Raw genomic sequence first — 22,982 nt, forward strand, 5'->3', positions numbered from 1 at the left:
TGAGGTTTTGAGCGCTTGAGGGTTACAAGGTATCCAGGAACAGACCTAAAGAGAGAGCTCAGAAGAGCCAGGAGGAGACATGAGAAGTTGTTGGAGGATAGGTTCAGGGTAAACCCTAAGGCTTTCTATAGGTATTTAAGGAATAAAAGAATGAGGAGTAAGATTCGGGCTGATTGAGGATAGGAGTGGAAAGTTGTGTGTTGAGTCAGAGGAGATGGGGGAAGCACTAAATGAATATTTTTCAGCAATATTCACTCTCGAAAATGACAATGTTGTCGAGGAGATTATGAAGATACAGGCTATAGACTAGGTGGGATTGAGGTTCACAAGGAAGAGGTATTAGAAATCCTGCAGAATGTGAAAATAGATACGTCCCCTGGGCCGGATGGGTTTTATCTTAGGATCTTCTGGGAAGCCAGGGAGGAGATTGCCGTGCCTTTGGCATTGATCTTTAAATCGTCATTGTCTACAGGAATAGTGCCAGAAGACTGGAGGATAGCAAATGTGGTTCCCCTGCTCAAGAAGGGGAGTAGAGACAATCCTGGTAATTATAGACCAGTTAGCCTCACTTCAGTTGTTGGTAAAGTGTTGGAAAAGGTTATAAGGGATAGGATTTATAATCATCTAGAAAAGAATAATTTGACTAGGGATAGTCAGCACAGTTTTGTGAAGGGTAAGTCGTGCCTCACAAACCTTACTGAATTTTTTGAGAAGGTAACCAAACAGGTAGATGAGAGTAACCGGTTGATGTGGTGTATATGGATTTCAGCAAGGCGTTTGATAACGTTCCCCACAGTTGGCTATCATACAAAGTGCAGAAGAATGGGATTGTGGCAGATATAGCAGTTTGGATCAGTAATTGGCTTGCTGAAAGAAGACAGAGGGTGGTGTTTGATGGGAAATGTTCATCCTGGAGTCCAGTTACCAGTGCTGTACTGCAAGGGTTGGTATTGGACCCACTGTTGTTCATCATTTTTATAAATGACTTGGATGAGGGCGTAGATAGGTGGGCTAGTAAATTTGCAGACAATACGAAGGTCAGTGAAGTTGTGGATAGTGACGAAGGATGTTGTACGTTACAGAGAGACATAGACAATAGGTGCAGGAGTACACCATTCTGCCCTTCGAGCCTGGACCACCATTCAATATGATCATGGCTGATCCTTAATCAATATCCTGTTCCTGCTTTATCTCCATAATCCTTGATTCCACTATCCTTGAGAGCTCTATCCAACTCTTTCTTAAATGAATCCAGAGACTGGGCCTCCACTGCCCTCTGGGGCAGAGCATTCCACACAGCCACCACACTCTGGGTGAAGAAGTTTCTCCTCATTTGTCCTAAATGGTCTACCCAGTATTTTTAAGCTGTGTGCTCTGATTCGGCACTCACCCATCAAAGAAAACATATTTCCTGCCTCCTGAGTGTACATTCCTTTAGTAATCTTATGTCTCAATCAGATCCCCTCTCAGCCTTCTAAACTCAAGCGTATACAATTCCAGTCGCTCCAGTCTTTCAGCGTAAGGTAATCCCGCCATTCCAGGAATTGACCTCATGAACCTTCGCTGCACTCCCTCAATAGCCAGAATATAGAACATAGAACATAGAAAAATACAGCGCAGTGCAGGCCCTTCGGCCCTCGATGTTGCGCCGATCCAAGCCCACCTAACCTACACTAGCCCACTATTTTCCATATGCCTATCCAATGCCCGTTTAAATGCCCATAAAGAGGGAAGAGTCCACCACTGCTACTGGCAGGGCATTCCATGAACTCACGACTAGCTGAGTAAAGAATCTACCCCTAACATACCTACCACTCCTTAATTTAAAACTATGCCCCCTCGTAATAGCTGACTCCATACGTGGAAAAAGTTCTCATGGTCAACCCGATCTGAACCCATAATCATCTTGTACACCTCTATCAAGTCACCCCTAAACCTTCTTTCCTCCAATGAAAACAGCCCCAAGTGCCTCAGCCTTTCCTCATACGATCTTCCTACCATGCCAGGCAACATCCTGGTAAACCTCCTCTGCACCCGTTCCAGTGCCTCCACACCCTTCCTATAATATGGGGACCAAAACTGCACACAATACTCCAGATGCGGCCGCACCAGAGTTTTATACAACTGCAACATGACCTCAGAACTCCGGAACTCAATTCCTCTACCAATAAAAGCCAGTATGGCATATGCCTTCTTCACAGCATTATTTACCTGGGTGACAACTTTCAGAGATTTGTGTACATGGACACCAAGATCCCTCTGCTCTCCACACTACCAAGTATCCAACCATTAGCCCAGTACCCCATCTTCTTGTTACTCTTACCAAAGTGAATCACTTCACACTTAGCTATATTGAACTCCATTTGCCACCTTTCTGCCCAGCTCTGCAGCTTATCTATATCCCGCTGTAACCTGCCACATTCTTCCTCACTGTCAACAACTCCACCGACTTTCGTATCATCCGCAAAGCTGCTCACCCAACCTTCTAGCCCCTCCTCCAGGTCATTTATAAAAATGACAAACAGCAATGATCCCAAAATAGATCCTTGCGGACCAACGCTAGAAACTGCACTCCAAGATGAACCTTTACCATCAACTCTTACCCTCTGTCTTCTTCAAGCCAGCCAATTCCTAATCCAAACCTCCAACGCACCCTCAATGCAATATCTTCGTATTCTTTTGCAGTAGCCTACCATGGGGATGTCTTTCCTCAAATTTGGAGACCAGAACTGCACACAATACTCCAGGTGTGGCCTCACAAGGCCCCTGTACAGCTGCAGAAGAGCCTCTTTGCTTCTATACTCAATCCCTGTTGTTATGAAGGCCAGCATGCTCTTAGCCTTCTTCACTACCTGCTGTATCTGCATGCTTACCTTCATTGACTGGTGTACAAGAACGCCCAGTTCTCTCCGTACTGCCCCTTTACCTAAATTGATTCCATTTATATAGTAATCTGCCTTCCTGTTCTTGCAACCAAAGTGGAAAACCATACATTTATTCACATTAAACTGCATCTGCTATGCATCTGACCACTCACCTAACCTGTCCAGATCACCCTGTAATCTCCTCACATTTCACCCTGCCACCCAGCTTAGTATCATCAGCAAATTTGCTAATGTTATTGCTAATGCGATCTTCTGTATCATTCATATATATTGTAAAAAACTGCGGTCCCAGCACTGAGATATAGATAAGCTGCATAGCTGGGCTGAGAGGTGCCAAATGGAATTTAATGCAGACAAGTGTGAGTAGATTCACTTTAATCGGAGTAACCAGAATGCAAAGTACTGGGCTAATGGTATGATTCTTGATAGTTTAGATGAGCAGAGAGAAAGGTACACCCAGGTTGACAGGGTTGTTTAGAAGGCAGACAGTGTTTTAGCTATTATTAAAAGAGGGATCGAGTTCCGGACCCATGAGGTTATGCTATAGCTGTACAAAACTCTAGTGCGGCTACATTTGGAGTATTGTGTACAGTTCTGGTCACCACATTATAAGGAGGATGTGGAAGCTTTGGAAAGGGTGCAGAGGAGATTCACTAGGATATTGCCTGGTATGGAGCGAAGATCTTATGCGGAAATGCTGAGGGACTTGAGGCTGTTTTCGTGAGAAAGAAGAAGATTGAGAGGTGACTTAATAGAGACGATCAGAGGGTTGGATAGGGTGCACAGGGAGAGCCTTTTTCCAAGAATGGTGATGGCGATCACGAGGGGGCATAGCTTTAAATTGAGGGGTGATGGATATAGGACAGATGTCAGAGGTAATTTCTTTACTCAGTAGTAAGGGTATGAAATCTTTGCCTGCAACGGTAGTAGATTCGCCAACTTTAAGTACATTTAAGTCGTTATTGGAAAAGCATATGGACGTACATGAAATAGTGTAGGTTAGATGGGCTTCAGATTGGTATGACAGGTCGGTGCAGCATCGAAGGCCGAAGGGCCTGTACTGCACTTTTATGTTCTATGAGCAATATGCTGTTCGGATCGTTGCTGGATCTGCTGCTTTTCATCATTTATATAAATGTTTTCTATGTGAATATAGGAGGTATGGTTAGTGACTTTACATAGATACCAAAATTGGAGGTGCAGTGGACAGGGAAGAAGGTTACCTCAGAGTACAATGGGACTTCAAGCAAATGGGCTGAGGAGTGGCAGATGGACTTGTTGGGACAGATCTTGTGTCCCCGTGTTCGTTTGGAGGAGAGAGACACCGGGTCTGATTAAAAGTATAAACAGGTTTAATGAGAGAGAATCGTACACAGTACAGTGAGGTGTCTAGCTCACTGGAGAAGGCGCGTTCTGCCTATATTTTAATTTGTCCATCCTTTTGTTCTCTCACATTCCAGAGTTACATCCTTATTTGGTAAAATGCAGAATTTTGGTATGTCATTGGTTCTCACCTGATAACATTCTATTACCTCAGTTTGAGCTACGTGCATTTTGACACGGCTCCAATGTCCTGTTATCTCTCACCCTCCCTCGGGCCTCTTCAGGCTATGCCATCAGCTTTTCAGTCTGTTCTTAGTGTAACATAATGGCTTACTGTTGTCTAGTGAAGCTAACAAGTTCCAGACTTGCTAATACTACCTTACGTGAGCACTACCTAACAATAAAGTTTCTTACACTACCTAACCTTAATAATGGATCCCAACAGACTTTAATTCTGAAAAATGTGAGGTGTTCCATATTGGAAAATCAAATCGGGACAGGACTTGTACACTTAATGGGAAGGTCCTGGGGAGCGTTGCTGAACAAAGAGATTTTGGAGTGCAGGTCCATAGTTCCTTGAAAGTGAAATCATAGAGAGGCAGGGTAGTGAAGAAGGTGTTTAGTATCCTTGCCTTTACTGGTTAGTGCATTCAGGACAGCAGTTGTGATGGCATTTTGTGGCTGTACAGCACTTGATTCAGCCAGTTCTGGAATTCTGCTTTCAGTCCTGGTTTCCCTGCTATCGGAATGATATTGTGAAGCTTGAAAGGGTTCAGAAAAGATGTGCAAAAATGTTACCAGGTTGAGGGTTTCAGCTATATAGGGATAGGCTGAATAGGCTGGGGCTGTTTTCCCTGGAGCATCGGATGCTGAGGGGTGACCTCAGTGGTTGATCCAATTGTGAGGGATATGGATAAGGTGAACAACCAGGGTCTATTCCCTAGTTAGGTGAGTCCAAATCTATGAGGCACAGGCTTAAGGAGTGCAGGAAACGATTATAAGGGATCTGAGGGGCATTGTTTTCAAGTTTAATGTAGTATGTGTATGGAATGAGCTGCCAGAGCAAGTGTGGAGGCTGGTACAATTGCAACATTTAAAAGGCATCTGATCGGGTACGTGATTAGGAAAGGGTTAGATGGAAATGGGCCAAGTGCTGTCACATGGGACGAGATTAATTAAGAATGTCTGGTAGGCATGGTCAAGTTGGACCGAACGGTTGGTTTCTGTGCTGTACATCTCGATAACCTGATACATGAAAATTAAGACAAGCTTCTCTATGTGAAGAGTTAGCAGAAGGTCGGATAATTCTCCTTGGAGCTCAGAAGTTTAAGCAGTGATTTCAACCAGGAGCAGATTTCTTTCCAGGATATTTAATTTACAGAGAGACAGAGGGAGAAATTATTAATGTCACAATGTTTAGTAACTACTTTCAAGTAATTGGCAAATAATGCAGGTTAAAAATGTGAACATTATTTTATTGCGTACGTTCTAAGCATCTGGAACAGTTTGAACGACAGCTGGATGCAAATTCAGCAATTATTGTCCAAACAAATTTGCCATTTAGCTTCTTTTAAGGAAGGATTTGGAGGACTACAGGCAAATGGGAGGTGAGTTGGGAAAGACTGGCATCATCTACAGAGAGAATGTGCTAGCCCCCAAACCCTGTGGTCAGTGAATCTGTCCCATTCACTGTGAATGTTGAAGTTCATGCCAGGGCAGAGCCATAGAGATGTACAGCATGAAAGCAACCGATTTAGTCAAAATAGTCCATGCTGATCAGATATCCTAACCTGATCTCGTCCCATTTGCGAATACTTGGCACATGTCCCATGACACCCTTCCAATTCATGTACCCCTGCAGATGCCAAATGGTATAATTGTACCAACCTCCACCACTTCCCCTGACAGAATATTCCATACACGCGCCATCCTCTGAAAAATGTTGACCCTCTGATCCCTTTTAAATCTTTCCCCTCTCACATTAAACCTATGCCCTCTAGTTCTGGAATCCCCCACGCCAGGGAAAAGACTTTGTCTATTTATCCTAACCATGCCCCTCATGATTTTATAAACCTTCATAAGGTCACCCCTCAGCCTCCAATACTCCTGGGAGGATCCCACCACTCGTGTCACAATGGGGCCCGGATGATTGATGGCAGCTCCAGACCAATAGGAGAGTTGTTGTGATCTTCCAGCCAATGGGAGTGAATGAGGGGTGGGTCCAGTGGGCCAACACGTGACCATGAGCTATGCAGGTGCAGTGTCACGGTGAGGGGGGGACTCAGTGAGTGTGAAGGGAGTGAGAGATACAGCAGAGACTGTGAGGGAGATGGAGTTTGTATACTGGGAGTGTTTATAAACATCGGTTTTAAGCTGCTTGACCTGAATTAGAAATTTCTGGTAAATTAGAACCAAAAGGATGGCGGATGCTGTAAATCCCTCACGACAACCAAAAGGTAGTGGTAAAGCTCAGCAGGTCTGGCAGCATCTGTGAAGAGAAATCAGAGTTAACGTTTTGGATCCGCTGAACCTTCCTCAGAAATAATGTTACGGAAAAGAAATGTTGGTTTATATGCAGAAGGTAGGGGTTGAGAAGTAAATGATAGGTGGTAATATCGTCCAAAGAGATGGGAGCAGTAGGACAAAGAAGTGGATAACGATCTGGCTGGGGGAGGGTGAAAAGCTGTTTCTGGGGACTGTTAGTGGCTAACCATAGGTAGTGTGCATTGGTAGGTTATGTAATAACAAGGCCTGGTGTGTGGGTTAAGAGACGAGGGCGCAAGGACATTGGAGAGTTCAGAACATAAAATTATTGAATTTGATACTGGGGCTAGAGGGGTGCAGGGTCCCCAAGTAGAAGACGAGGTGTTGTTCTGCCAGCTTGCGTTAACGTGTGGCGCTGGAAAAGCACAGCAGGTCAGGCAGCATCTCGGGAGCAGGAGAATCGACGGTTTGGGCATATTCTTTTCATCAGGAATGCCGGAATTGGGGGTTCAGGGGGAGAGAGTAAGTGGGCTGAGAGATAAATAAGAGGGATGTGTGGGTTTGGTGGGCAGGGAGCTAGGAAGGCAATAGGCAGATATAGGTAGATATAGGTGGTGGGTAATGGAGAGAGGATGGAGTGGATAATTGGAAAGGAAGATGGACAGGTGGAACATTTCAAGAGGGTGGTGTCGAGTTGGAGGTTTGGATAAGGTAGGGGAGGGGAGATGAGGAAACCTTGATTCTGTGGTTAAAGGGTCTCAATGTGGAAGATGAGGTTTTCTTCCTCCAGGCGTCGGGTAGCTGGGATTTGGTGGTGGAGGTGGCCCAGGACTTGCATGTCCTTTCTGGGGTGGGTGGAGAAGTTCAAGTGGTCAGCCACAGGATGGTGGGGTTGATTGGTGCATGTGTCCCAGAAATGTTCACTAAAAAAATTCTGCAAGTTGTTTTCCTGACTCCCCAGTGGAGAGGAGACCACGTCAAAAGCAAAGGCCATAATAGGTGAGGTATTTGGATGTGCAGGAAAATCTCTGTTGGAGGTGAGGGGGGAGGTGTGGGCATGGGTTTTGCACCTCTTGCATTGCCAAGTGAAGGGGCTGGGAGTGGGTGGTGGGTTGGTGGGGAGCATGGATCTGACTAGGAATTCACAGGGAATGGTCTTTGTGGAATGCTGAAAGGAATGGAGAGGGAAATATATCTCTGGCATCTGATTGTAGGTGGTGTACATGGCCGAGGATGACGCATTGTATCTGGGTGAAAGGTGTGGACTGGGGGGTTCTATCCTCGTTGCAGTTGGAGAGGTGTGGTTCAATGGCAGAGGTGCGGGAAGTAGGTGAGATACACTGGAGAGTGTTGTTGACCACATGGGAGGGGAAATTGCAGTCTTTGCAATACGGGGCATTTTGGTATGTTCTGGAGTGTTCTGCCAGCTTGCATCAAGCTTCACTGGAACACTGCAGTAAGCATGAAACAGAGATGTTGGCCAGGGAACAGACTCGTGTGTTAAAATGGCAGGCAGCTGGAAGCTCAGGTTCTGTTTTGCAGCAGAACGTAGATCGTCAGCTGCCATTACCATCACCTCCACTGAGCTGCTGCCAGACGCAGGTTCCTGTTCCCTCCGTTAACAGCTATGCACCCTCCCAACCAGATTGTTATCCACTCCTTTGTCTTTCCAAATGTTACTGTCTTTTTTGGACTCCATCCCCACCTATTATTTACTCTTTAACCCCTATCTCCTGCAGTCCAAAGATATGCAGGTTCGGTGAATTGGCCCAACTAAATTTCTCGTCATGTTCAAGGATGTATAGGTTAGGTGCATTAGTCAGGGGTAATGTAGAAAAAAGGGGTCGGGGAATGGGTTTGGTTGAGAAACTCTTCAGAGGGTGGGTATGGACTTGTTGGGCCGTATGGCCTGTTTACACACTGTAGGGATTCTAATTTTCCCAGCTGCCGTAGGTTCTGAGGAAGGGTCACTGGACCTAGAATGACCCTTGGTGTATGCAGGAGGAGGAAACGGGAAAGGGGAGTTGGATCCAGTTTAGACTGGGAGGGTTTAATTACACTCTGTACATGTAGTTAGGCCTGAATTAGAAACTCTTGGTCCCACGTTTACAGCAAATGGGAAAATGGCTGTGGCCCTCAGGCAGCGATAGGTCCTGAGTTTTGGCCGCCATCTTTATTGGGGGCAAGGTACAGTGAGACACATGGACATGTCCTCTTCCTGGGTGGGGGGGGGGGCGATTTGAAGAGGAGCATTTACACATCAAACACATTCCAAGAGAAATATTTGTCTTTACTGTTCAGCCTGCACTGACTGTGAGTTTTGTTTTGTGAATTCATTTTATAGGCTATTAATTGAGACAGGGATCTCAAAAGCAATTTTCATTCGCCAGCAGGGGCATCAGGATCTGAATACCATTGACATTAAACTGTGAAGGAGAAAAGTGTGTCTGTTCTGTCTGTGGGAAAGAATCTGTGTTTTTCTAGCAAAAAGCAGAAAGATGTTCAAACTGTGGTTGGATACCCTTGGGGTTTGTGCTCTGTTCTGGGCCCAGCAGCTGTGGAAGAGTGTATTGGCCTGAGAGGGAGCACAGATTTATCCAAATCACACCTCGTCTCTTTATAGGAACTGTCAGATTTAGACCCAATCACCCACTTCATGATGTTAACCTGTAAACTCCTCCTTTTCAATTCCCTTCAAACTTCTTATTAAAATTCCTTATGGACTCAAATTCCAGCACCGTTTCGGGTGGAATGTTCCAGATTCTGACAACTGTCTGTTCATCCAGAAACTGCTGAGGTACATGTTGACTCTGGGGTTACAAAGGATTGGACTGAAAGATGAGATGCTTTTCCTGAGCTCCCATTGAGATGCATTGGAACAGTACAGGAGGCTGAGGGCAGTGTAGATGTGAGCAGACAATGAAAATGACAGGGCTGCACTGAGAGTGCTGCTTGGCTCAATGAGAGTGTTTTGGAGTTGGGTGTAAACAGAGCGAGGGGAGACAGGGAGCAGGTGAACCACAGCTTCAATTTTAGTTCAGGCCATTCAGCAATTCTCATGGTCCCAATGGGAACAGTCAAGTTGTAGGCGATAGCTGCTGAGTTCTTTTTCAACAGTTTTTAAAGTATAAAATGTCAGCTTAAGTAAAGATCGGGGCTTTTGTTCATTATGGAAATGTTTGAAGAGAAGAAAGGTTGCTAGCTCATTTAACTTCTCCTAATGAGAGTAACTAGCTGAAACTAGAGAGTCGTGTGTGACAGGAGACCTCAGACCCGTGGTATGCTCCTCTTGCACAATGTGGGAAATAAGGGACACTTCCAGTGTCCATGATGGCTGTGTGTGCAGGAAGTGTGCCCATCCGCAGCTCCTGGGAAACTGCTTTTCAGAACTGGAGCTGAGAGTGGACTCACTGTGGAGCAATACTGAGAATGTTATAGACGGCATGTTTAGTGAGTTAGTCACACTGCAGGTGATGGTTACACATGCAGAAAGGTAATGGGTGACCATCAGATCAAATAAAAGGCTCAGGAAGGAAGTGCAGGACTCCCCAGTGATCATTCCCCTTCTCAAACAGATATTGTGCACTGCTTGGGATTCTATAAGGGGGAAACAGGTGGGGTGGACTCTCAGGGGAATTCAGCAACAGTCAGGTTCTTGACACCACAGATGGCTCCGCTGCACAGAACGGGAGGAAGTAGAATGGCAGAGCTGTAGTGACAGGGTATCCAGGTTTCAGGGTCAGAGACAGGCGCGTCTGTGGCCACAGACATGAATCCAGGACAGTGGAATTGAACCCAGGTCCATTTATTGATAAGTGCAAGTATAACAGGAACAGGGTTGTGTTGTAGATCTACAAAATAACTGTCACCCTCCGCTCTTGGTCTCCCCCCTCTGTCTCCCACTTCCGATCGTACCTCCTCCCCACCGCAGGGAAAAGACCTTCTGTATTTCCCTTATCCATGCTCCTACTGATTTTTTAAACCTCTATAAGGTCACCCATCAGCATCTGACGCTCCAGGGAAAACAGTGTATTCATCCTCTCCCTGTAGCTCAAATCCTCCAACCCTGGCAACACGCTTGTAATACTTTTCTGACATCTTTCAAGTTTCACAATATTGTTTTGATAGGAAGGAGACCAGAATTGCATGCAATATTCCAAGCGTGACCAAACCAATGTCCTGTGGAGCTGCAACATGATCTCCCAACTCCTAAATTCAGTGCTCTGACGAATAAAGGAAAGCATACGAAACACCTTCTTCACTATCCTATCTACCTGTGACTCTGCTTTCAAGGAGTTATGAACCTGCACTCCAATGTCTCTTTGTTCAGCATCACTCCCGAGGACCTTACCATTAAGTCTATGCATCCTGCTAATATTTGCTTTTCCAAAATGCAACATCTCACATTTATCTAAATTAATCTCCATCTGCCAGTCCTCAGCAGATTCAACCATCTGATCAAGATCCTGTTGTATTCTGAGGTAATCCTCTTCACTGTCCACTACACCTCCAATTTTGATGTCATCTTACTAACAATACTTTCTATGCTCACATCCAAGTCATTTATATAAATTATGAAAATTTGTGGATCCAGCACCGATCCTTTGTGACACCCCACTGGTCACAAGTCTCCAATCTGAAAAGCAACCTTCCACCACCAGCCTCTGTCTTTTATCTTTGAGCCAGTTTCGTATCCAAATGGCAAGTTCTCTCTGTATTCCGTGAGATCTAACCTTGCTAACCTTCCCATGGGGCACCTTGTTGAACCCCTTACTGAAGACCATGTAGATCATTTCCACCGCTTTTCCCTCATCAATCCTCTTCGTTGTTACTTTAAAAAAAATGAATCAAGTTCATGAGACGTGATTTCTCGCACACAAAGCCGTTATTAATAACAAGGACTTAATTCTGTACATTGGGGTCTGCATCACCCAGTTATAGGTGTTAATATTCTGGATAAAGTTCATATACATCAGCTTTGTGTTAGTGACTGTGAATTGAGTTTTGTTGATATCATCAACACAGGCGAGGTTTTTTTTTAAAGGCGGTCCCTGTATCCCTAACCCTGCTCCCATCTGCTCTGTCTCCTCCATCCCCACCATAGACAGTAAGTCGGAGGAGCTTATGGAGTTTCCATTTGAGTGAGATTGAGAAAATCTTCCCTTCTTTCCACTAGCCCACCAGGAAATGGTGGTAGTGTCGTTGCCGCTGAACCAGGAGGATCGGGTTCAGATTTGCGTAACAGCGTCTTGAAGAGGCTGATTTGAAAACGTGCCCAAGCCACCAGGCCATACTGTCTCCCAGCTGTCCCTGCCTGAGCCTCTAAACAGAACCTTCCTGTAGTTACTCTCCTGTCAGACTCTCCCATTGCTCAGTTTGTCCAGGATCCCCTCCTGCTGCTGCACTGATCCTGTCCCTCACTGATCAGTCCATCTCCCCAGTGTCCTCCACATTAGTTCTATGTTTACAATCCCATTATCCCTGTCCTCCAGCCCCACCCCCTCCATCCTATTGGGCAGCAGCTGCTGCCAATCACCCAGGCTCCTGTGATCTGGAGCATGTGTTGGAGGAGGGGAGACCAATGCACAGGCGCAGTGCTGGCCAGTTGTTGGCGTATGTGCAGGGTGGGTCAGTGCCAGTGAGAGAGGCTGTGGGTGTGTGGGATTAATCTGTCATTGGCAGCTTCCTCCCTCTGAAAGAAGGACCCAGGGGAATGGCCCTTCCCCTGGTATCCTGACGAGTGGTCAAAGTATCAATGGGGTAGCATTTTGCAGAAAGTTATCATAACTCTTGTGAAAATTCAGGAATATTATGGAAAGGGACAGGGGTGGGCCTGTAATTAGAGTTCTAATTTGGATCATTTTATTTCAGCCAGATATGATTTGGACAAGTGTGTGCAGGATGGTTCTCATCAGAGATCGGAGTGGGGGAAATAAATACGAGGTTGCAGATTGGGGAAAAGAAAATTAATATAGGTCTGACCAGGAAGTAAACCCTGGAAGGTGGGGGGAGGGGGTGCAGGATTCATCAACACCCGGGAGGTTCCGGGTCAAGCTCATTGATTTCATGAGATTAGATCTCACATCTGTCTTCTGCAAGGTGTTAGAAAGGATTCTGAGGGACAGGATTTATGACCGTCTGGAAGAGCATGGCTTGATTAAATGCAGTCAACACGGCTTTGTGAGGGGCAGGTTATGCCTCACAAACTTTATCGAGTTCTTTGAGGATGTGATGAGAAAAGTTGATGAGGGTCGAGCTGTGGATGTGGTGTTTATGGACTTCAGCAAGGCATTTGATAAGATTCCCCATGATCGGCTCATTCAGAGGATCAGAAGGAATGGGATACAGGGAAACTTAGCTGTCTGGATACAGAATTGGCTGGGCAACAGAAGACAGTGAGTGGTAGTAGAAGGAAAATATTCTGCCTGGAAATCTGTGGTGAGTGGTGTTCCAAAGGGGTCTGCCCTTGGGCCTCTGTTGTTTGTAGTTTTTATCAATTTTATTAGATTGAAGGATGGGTCAACAAGTTTGCAGACGACACAAAGGTTGGAGGTGCCGTTGACAGCACACAGGGCTATTTTAGGCTGCAGAGGGACATTGACAAGATGCAGAGATGGGCTGAGAGGTGGCGGATGGAGTTCAACCTGGACAAATGCAATGTGATGCATTTTGGAAGATCGAATTTGAAAGCTGAGTACAGGATTAAGGATAGGATTCTTGGCAGTGTGGAGGAACAGAGGGATCTTGGTGTGCAGGTACATAGATATCTTAAAATGGCCAGCCAAGTGGACAGGATTGTTAAGAAAGCATAGGGTGTTTTGGCTTTCATTAACAGGAGGATTTAGTTTAAGAGATCTTGTAGCTATATAAAACTTTGGTTAGACCGCACTTGGAATACTGCGTCCAGTTCTGGTCGCCCTATTATCGGAAAGATGTGAATGGTTTGGAGAGGGTTCAGAGGAGGTTTACCAGGATGCTGCCTGGACTGGAGGGCTTATCTTATGAAGAGAGGTTGACTGAGCTCGGACTTTTATCATTGGAGAAATGGAGGAGGAGAGGGGATCTAATTGAGGTACACAAGATAATGAGAGGCATCAATTAAAGTCAATAGCCAGAGACTATTTCCCAGGGCAGAAATGACTAATACGAGGGGTCATAGCTTTAAGCTATGAATGTATCGAGGGGATGTCAGAAACGGGTTCTTTACACAGAGAGATGTGAGAGCATGGAATGCATTGCCAGCAGCAGTTATGGATGCAAGGTCATTGGGGACATTTTAGAGATTACTGGACATGCATATGGTCACAGAAATTTGAGGGTACATACATGAGGATCAATGGTCGGCACAACATCGTGGGCTGAAGGGCCTGTTCTGTGCTGTACTTTTCTATGTTACAGATTTCCTACAGTGTGGAAACAGGCCCTTCTGCCCAACCAGTCTCCACCGACCCTCCAAAGAGCAACCCAACCAGACCCATTTCCCTCTGACTACAGCACCTAACACTATGGGTAATTTAGCATGGCTAATTCACCTGACCTGCACTGTCAGTCTTTGGATTGTGGGAGGAGACCCACGCAGACACGGAGAGAATGTGCAAACTCCACACAGACAATCACTCAAGGCTGAAATCGAACCTGGGACCCTTGTGCTGTAAGGCAGCAGTGTGCCATCGTGCCGCCCTTTTTTTTGGTTCTTAGTCTGAAGGCAGGAGCTAGGAAGCTGAACTCGAAGAGAGGAGAGTATGTTAGAACTGGGTGTGGAGGAAAGGAGTGAGGAGATTGGTTTGGATTTCAGTTAACAAGAGAGAGAAATTGAGATTGAGACTTAAAGCTTTGGGGGAACAAGGAATGTGCAATTTAATACTATCATTGTCTTATGAATCTCCATCCTATGTTAATGGTGGTGACTTGTTTTCTCTTTTGTAGAGTACTGAAAGTGCGGATTTGTCGATGAGAAATTCAAATTGAACTTCATGTTCAGTTTTGATAGCTACTTGATCCGTGCCGGTCTGAATATCATTGGGCTTTTCATGTGGAAGGAAAGGTGTGTATTCTGTCCGTGGGTGAATATTTCAAATGTCAGTGTGACTGGAAAAATACACTGAGACAGAGCCACGTCCATGTTAGCGTGGTGACTGTGGAGAGAGATTTCATTTGTTTTAAAAGTCTGAAAAGACATGTCACATTTCCCAGGAACAATTAAGCTACAGATTTGTTTTGTATGATGGCAAGTTTTTAATTAATCATGCAACTAGAAAGAGACAAGGATACCTGCACCATGGAACAAACTATGAAAACGGGATTGTTGTGAAGGAGTTAACTATCCATCATGTCTTGTAATCAATTGGCGTTGTCACGTCGGTTCCAGTGCCGTGGGGAGACACTGGAAATGTGATGAATGTAATGTAGGTTTCAGTTATTAAACTGAAAAAAAAGTGCAGAAGAAATTTACAAGGAATTTTGCCAGGGATCAGGGGTCTGAGTTATAGGGAGAGGTTGGACAAGCGAGGATTTTTTTGTTGTTGTTGAGAGCAGAGAAAACGGGGGTTGGGGGGACGCGGGGGGAGTGTGGGTATCTTTTCTAGTGGTCTATAAGACCATGAGAGGCATGGGTAAGGTGAATGCACTCAGTCTTTTGCTCAGCGAATCAAGGAATGGAGGGCATCAGTTTAAGGTTAGAGGAGAAAGGATGAAAGGGAACGTGAGGGGCAACTGTTTGACACAGAGGGTGGTATGTATATGGAATAAGCTGCCAGTGGAAGTGGTTGAGGCGGGTACATTAACAACATGTAAGACATTTAGACAAATACATGGATAGCAAAGGGTCAGAAGCAGATGGGCCAAATGCAGGGAAATGGGGTTAGCGTGGATGGGCATTTTGGTCGGCATGGGCCAGTTTGGGCCAAAGGGCCTGTCTCTGCTGTAGGACTCTGACTCCAAGTATATTTACTATTTCTCCCGCTATCTCTGGTAGCACCCTGGGATGTATTCCATCAGGGCAAAGAGACGTGTCTACATTTAGATCCATTAGCTTGCCCAGCTCTAAAGCTTTCTTGATTATGGTTGTTTCTAGGTCCTCACCTTCCTCAGTCTCCTTATCAATTTTTGGCATGTTCTTCGTATCCTCCACTGTGAAGACTGACTGCGGTGTACTCATATTCCTGAACCCTACTGGATAGGAATAACTAAGTACAGAACTCTGAGAGGTCTTCTTTGAGTCCTTATTGATGAGACATGCCAGTTACCTGGATAGTGTACATGCAGAACACCTCCAGGCAGCATCAGGTAACTCCCCACCTGTCCGATGTGCCGCTCCCATTCTTATACCTTTTGTGGTTTGTGGTTTTGAATGGATGCTGTCTCTCAATATTATCTCTATGGCAATGGCAGTTAAAAAGTCTAGTTCAGCTCAGCACTTTGTGGTCAAACCACATCCCCACCCCCAAACCCCTGTGGCTCAGTCAGGTATCTGACAGTTACTTCAGTTTCAGTGGGGCTGTCTGTCAGGATTCTGATGTGAAAGAACTGGTGTTGGAGCGGGATGGGCAAAGTTAAAAACCATACATCACCAGGTTATAGTCCAACAGGTGTATTTGGAAGTACAAGCTTTTTGAGTATGCTGTGATTTTTTTAACTTGATCAGGATTATCTCTATGGTAACAGTTAAGTACTTCAACAATTACAGAGGCCATATGTTCCCCACACAATAGGTTCCCCTCTAGCAGTGTAAACTACTATCCCAGCCCTGGGGATAGCTACTCATCACTTTTCTCCCCCAATCCCATCTCGCTTTCTGTTGAACTTTAAAGTTTTTCTAATCTCCTAGTTTCTCCTTGGTCTTTGCCAATTTGTATGCCTTCTATTTCAATTTGATAGACTCACTTATTTCCTGAGCCACCTATGGCAGATTATTCCTTTCCCTACAGTCCTTCCTTTTCACTGATATATACTTTTGCTGAGCAATTTGAAAAATTCTTTGGTATTCCTTCCCTGTCTGTAAACTGTCCCACCCTAAAGTCTTTGCTTCCAGTCTACATTAGCCAACTCTTGCCTCATCCTATTTTAGTCTCCTTTGATTAAGTACAGGATCTTGGGATTGGATTTAATCATCCCACTTCTAACTGTATTCTAAATTCAACCATACTTTTACAAGTCTTTCATCAGATTACAAGGTGAGACGATGTTACCTGGGTGTTTTGGTTTTCATTGTCAGAGACTTGGCATTGTAATAAAGTATAGGATAGATATTCACAACAGAGTATTCTGGATGGTGTGAATGTACGACACAGTCTAAAACCAGTTTAAATGATTTGGAGATGCCGCTGTTGGACTGGGGTGTACAAAGTTAAAAATCACAGAACACCAGGTTATAGTCCTTCAAGTTTAATTGCAAGTACACTAGACTTCAGAGCGTTGTTCCTTCATCATGATCCAATTAAACCTGTTGGACTATAACCTGTTGTTGCGTGATTTTTAACTCACCGCAGTTTAAAATTGCAAAATCATTACCTCCCACATGCTTCCTCACTATCGGGGGTACGGTTGCAGTATTTATATTTAGAAATCCATTCCCACCCTCACATACAGTGTGAAATTGATTTAAAACTGAAGGGAAGGAATGAGTGAGCACCCACAGAATCGTATGTATCTGAGCTGAATGAACCTGGCATGAGGAAAATGGGACAACAATCACAACTACTTAGAATCACAGAATCCAGTGGGTGCAGAAAGAGTATATTCGGCCCATGAAGTCTGCAATTACCTGCTCACCCACCCTACCCACAGAACCCCACATTAACCATGGTTAGCCCAACCCACCTAAATTGCACACTGCGGCCATGTTAATATGGCCAATCCAGTAACGTTACACATCTGTGGGAGGGTCGCAGATTACATTCAAATGCTCGGAATAGTAGATGAAGGCTCACAAATACTTGACTCTGACACAATGCTCTGCTTTTCAAAATAAAATCTGGAGGAAACTGCAACCGGAAAAATTTCTGATAATCTCAGGAGGAAGAGAATTCAAAACTCGCGCCATTGACCCAGGGGGTGCAGTGAAAGTTACAGATGTCTGGGAACCCTCAGAAATGTAACAGGTTGTGAGCAAGGTGGGGATGAGACAAGGACATAAAGACGGTCTGTCACATAGGGGAAGGCAGGAGAGATTATACAGCAGAAATGTTCATCCCGCAAGGCCACAAGGAATAGAGTTAGGGCTAGGAAAGAAACAAGGAAACAAGGTGTGCAGCTGACAAAGAAATATGTTAAAAACATATTATAAAAGCATAGAGGGCAGAGGACAGTCTAAAATTATTGCTCTCAATGGTGAGTTCAAAAAGCTGGAAAGCCTGGGGAGTTCTATTACAGCCAACACATACCCAGGATTGGCCAAGTGGCCTCGACATGTGCTGTAACTTTATGATAATTGTTTATCTGACATTTGTGGTTAAAGTATGATGACACTAGTAATTTTTAAGAAAATTGTCTGGAGTTTAATATTCTGGAGAAGTGTCAAATAAATCACATTGATCACCTTCTGCAGACCTTATTCCATAACCGTGCATGTTCCAGCATTTCAGTTATATCCATGTCCCCTGCCGGTGGGACAGGGCACACAGGGATGGTGACGATGGTGCCTAGGACATTGTAAGCTATGATTCTGTGCGTATGACTGTGTCAGCTTGTTGCTTGAATAGTCTGCGTTCCAGCTCATCCAATAAGATGTTGGCAGGGTGAGACACTACAGTTGGAGCTCCTCTGCTCGCCAGTTCCTTTGCTTTCTGTTTTTTTTTAAAAAAAAATTCCTTCTCTCTCATTCTCCCCTTTGCAGACTCTGACACAAGTGTCTCAACATTTAATCATGACATTTTTTTTAAAAAAAATCATGTCTGTACAAGAAAACCAATGGAGGAAAAAAGATTATTCTTGCATCAACTGCATTTTTAAACAAAAACAATTCTGTTCAATAAAAACTGTCTCATTTTTTCCTTTAATTCTATCAAGCAAGCTATTATATTTGATCCCTCGTTTTAGTAACCTTAATAAATATCCAATCAATTTCAGAGCAACATGCTTACTAAGTATTGAACCAATTTATCTGTTTAGGTTTTAGCATTAGTTATTAAATCATTACCAATACAATAATTGCATAATAACTGGTCTGGGTAACCCACATAAACCTCAAGTATAGTGAGGTTCACAATTTAATTTATTGACTGTTTGAAAAATGGTACAGTATCTCCTTTTTTCAGGATTCTAACAGTAATTATAAAGGAATGTGCATGACAATAATTATTATATGGTTTAGTTTAGTCTTGCTAACAACTGCAGTGAAGTTTATATTTGAATTTAATCCAATCTTCCCTAGTACCAATACAGTAATATAAAAATCCATTTTATTTCCAATCAACACACCTACAAAAAAATGCATTACTTCTGATGCAATACACACTATTAAAAATATGACTTTTGTTCATTTGAACGATCTGTGTAATCCCAGCCTTATAAATTTAGAAAAACCTAATTATTTTTTTCCTGCAACAATTCCTGATCATTTTTGCAGATAACACAGTCAAATAACAAGATAAGATTTATCATTATTCGTAAGTATGCTTATACAATTTTGAAAATCTATATGTTGCTAATATATAAATGTTCATTTCCGTCCATAGAATATAGAACAGTACAGCACAGTACAGGCCATTTGGCCACGATGTTGTTCCGACCTTTTATACAACTCTAAGTTCAAACTAACCAACATGCCCTTCAGTTACTATCATTCATGTGCCTATCCATGAGTCACTCAAATGTCCCTGATAGATCTGAATCTACTACCACCACTGGCAGTGCATTCCACGCACCCACCACTATCTCTGAAGAAACGACCTCTGACATCTCGCCACAACTTCTCCCATTCACCTTAAAATTATGCCACTTTGTGGGGAAAGGTCTTTCATTATCCATTCTATCTATGCCTCTCACCATCTTACAGAAAGCTATCAAGTAAAGTCTCATCCTCTTTCACTGCAATGACCAAAGCCCCAGCTCCCTCAACCTTTCTTCATAAGACATGCCTTCCAGTCCAGGCAACATCTTGATAAATCTCATCCACACCTTCTCTAAAGCTTTCGCATCCAATGTCTAATGCGGTGATCAGAAGTGAACACAATATTCCAAGTGTAGTCTCACCAGGGATCCATAGAGCTGCAGCATAACCTCGTGGCTCTTAAACTCAATCTCCCCACTAATGAAAGACAACACACCGTGCACCGTCTGAATAACCCTATCACCTTGGATGTCAGCTATGAGGGATGTATGAAAGTGTACCCCACGATCCGTCTGTTCCTCCACATTGTCAAGAATCCTGCATTTTATCTGAAAATATACATTCAAATTTGAAATTCCAAAATGAATAACTTCACATTTTCCCAGGTTGAACTCCATCTGCCACTTCTCCGCCCAGCTCTGCATCCTGTCAATGTCCTCGAGCAACTTACAAAAGCCCTCAACACTATCCACAACTCCACCAATCCTTGTGTCATTGGCAAACCTCCTAACCACCCTTCCACTTCCTCATCCAAGCCATTTGTAAAAATTACAAAGAGCAGAGATCCCAGATCTAATCCCTTCAGAACACCGTTGGTCACCGTGCTCCAAGCTGAAAATTATCTATGTAATCTCACCGTGTCTTCAATGGGCCAGCAAATTTATGATCTAACCAGGCAGGTTTCCCTGTATCCCAATCCTCATTATTTTCTAAACTAGCCTACCCTGGGGAACCTTATCAAGCACCTTGCTAAAATCCATATACACCACATCCACTAATCTGTCCTCACCAATGTGCTTGTCATAACCTCAAATAATTCAATAAGGCGTGTGAGGCATAACCTGCCGCTCACAAAGCCATCTCTAATCAATCTATACTGTTCCAAATAATTATCAATCCTGTCTCTCAGAATCCTCTCCACATGTTTGCCCACAACTGATGTAAGACTGACTCATCGATCATTCCCAGGATTATCTCAATTGCCTTTCTTGAATAATGGAATAACGTTTGCCTCCCTCCAATCATCTGGTATGACTCCAGTGGACAGTGAGGTTGCAAAGATCATTGCCAAAACACAGTAATCCCTTGCCTCCCTTCCTTTAACAATCTAAGTTATATCCTTTTTGGCCCAGGGGACTTTTCTATCCCCATGATTTTTCAATATTTTCAGCACATTATCAGACTTAACATTGACCTGTTCACCCATATCAGCCTGTTTCACGCTGTCCTCACAAAGAACAAGGTCACTCGGGAATACTGAAGCAAAGTAGTCATTCAGGACCTCCCCTACCCCCTCTGACTCCTGGCACATGTTTGCTTCACTATTAGGGGTATAAATATGGAATTATGTCTCAATACTGAATTAATGTAAAGATATTACATCACTCAATTACTTTGAATATTGAACTGTATTTTAACTGAGAAAATAGTTAATTGATTTGATTATATTTCACTTCATGCTAACATTTATTGTATTTCGAACCACAGTAAGAGTTTAAATTTTGCATATATAAAACTTACTTAAAATTCATTGCATGTTTATGTACAGGAAATAGAATTACCATCTGTTTGTTCCTTCCTTTTTCAATGACTGTTCATTTTGAAATTGTGGAAGTTGTACATTGTTGAAAGGAAGGGAAATTGTCTTCAGCTGAATATTCACATTGAATGACTGATGCATTTTTAAATCAAAGTACAATGATCACGCAGTTTTTCAATTTGTCTTTCAAAGAATTGTCATGAGATTCTTGTTTATTTAAAATTATTATTCATTTGTTCTATTGTTATTGTAAAATATTGTTTAATTTCCAGCCCATTACACACAGAAACTGAATACCGGAAGAAACATCAAAGCAGCGCTTCACACGAGGCTCCAACAGCACTGATGATGTTCCCTAGCCAGGGAACGAAACGTTTGCAGCAAAAACTTCCAGCTCGGCGAGCAGAAACACAACAACGGATACCCGAGCTACAAATCTTCAATCAGATTTTAGAAACTACCTAATTAATTCCCATTCAAATTACTGCAATAAACAGCTGATTAGTTTTCATTGGAGAAACCACATGAAACACAATATTGCAATCCTGCCGTCCTGAGTGGGAACATTATGAAAGGAGCTTGTGGAGCTGTGGTAGTGTCTCTATTACTAGACCCGAGGGAAGGTTTCAAATCACGCCTTCAACAGAAATATATCAAGAGCTGCTCTGAATGTTGATTATAGAGTACCTAAGCACAGACTCAATTGCTTTTCAATCCAACAGTAGATCTGCTGCTTTTATCTATTATATCAATAATCACAAAATCTGATACTTATTTGAGTCAGGTTACCAAGAAATATGTGTTGGAAAATTTGCTTTAGCCACTTTGCTTTTACAAAAGATTTGCATTTGTCCCTGCTTTCTCTAACTGAAAGAAATCTGAAGAGGATTTTCACTTTTACGAAAAAAGAGGCGATGTTTCCCATATAAATTAATGCTTCTTCTTCTAACGCCTTTTCAGCTTATGTAAGGTTTCATAATAATGCTTTACTTTACGATAGTGGGGATACCTGTATCTAATTCTGTCGCTTATAAGTTCCTGGAGAATTTTCAAAAATGTTGCAGAATTAAAGATTACGATGTCAAAGTAATGAGATTGATCCTTTTTTGTTGCAAAGGGGCAAGTCCAAACAATTGAAATACATTAAACATTATTATCTCGTGCTATAAATTGGAAATAAAGTTGATACCTTCTTCAGTTAACTAACAAATGCTCCCACCTTTTACTTGTCAGTCAGCTGATTGCCTACTTTGTAACTAAATGTTGTGATTCATCTAAATATTACTCTCTCCTTTGATCAAAGTGAATTTGTAATTGTTGTTCAGTTTATGAATTGTCAGAAACTTGTTTTTTTTTATTCTCCTGTTCATTTTGACCATAAGATTGAAATGCTTTGAAAATATTGGAGTTTGTTCATTTAAAAATAAGGTTTGCACATCTCTCACATATCTCACTTCTTGTATTATGATTCAAGAATGATTCCTGGTGGAATTCGAGGAAATTCCAAACATTTGTTCACTTCAAATAAGATCTGTAACACCCAGTTATCAATCTGTTGTTAATGTTTCAGCTGGTTACATTGGCATTGATTAGGTACTCATTCAGTGAGATCAACTGGCAATTATAAACTATTTGCAGGATTATTGAATTAAAAGAAAGATACAGACGTGCAAACATTTTTTGGAAGGAATTGCTTTTTCAT

This window comes from Hemiscyllium ocellatum, chromosome 19 (genome assembly GCF_020745735.1).
Source record: "Hemiscyllium ocellatum isolate sHemOce1 chromosome 19, sHemOce1.pat.X.cur, whole genome shotgun sequence".
Classification (NCBI taxonomy): domain Eukaryota; kingdom Metazoa; phylum Chordata; class Chondrichthyes; order Orectolobiformes; family Hemiscylliidae; genus Hemiscyllium; species Hemiscyllium ocellatum.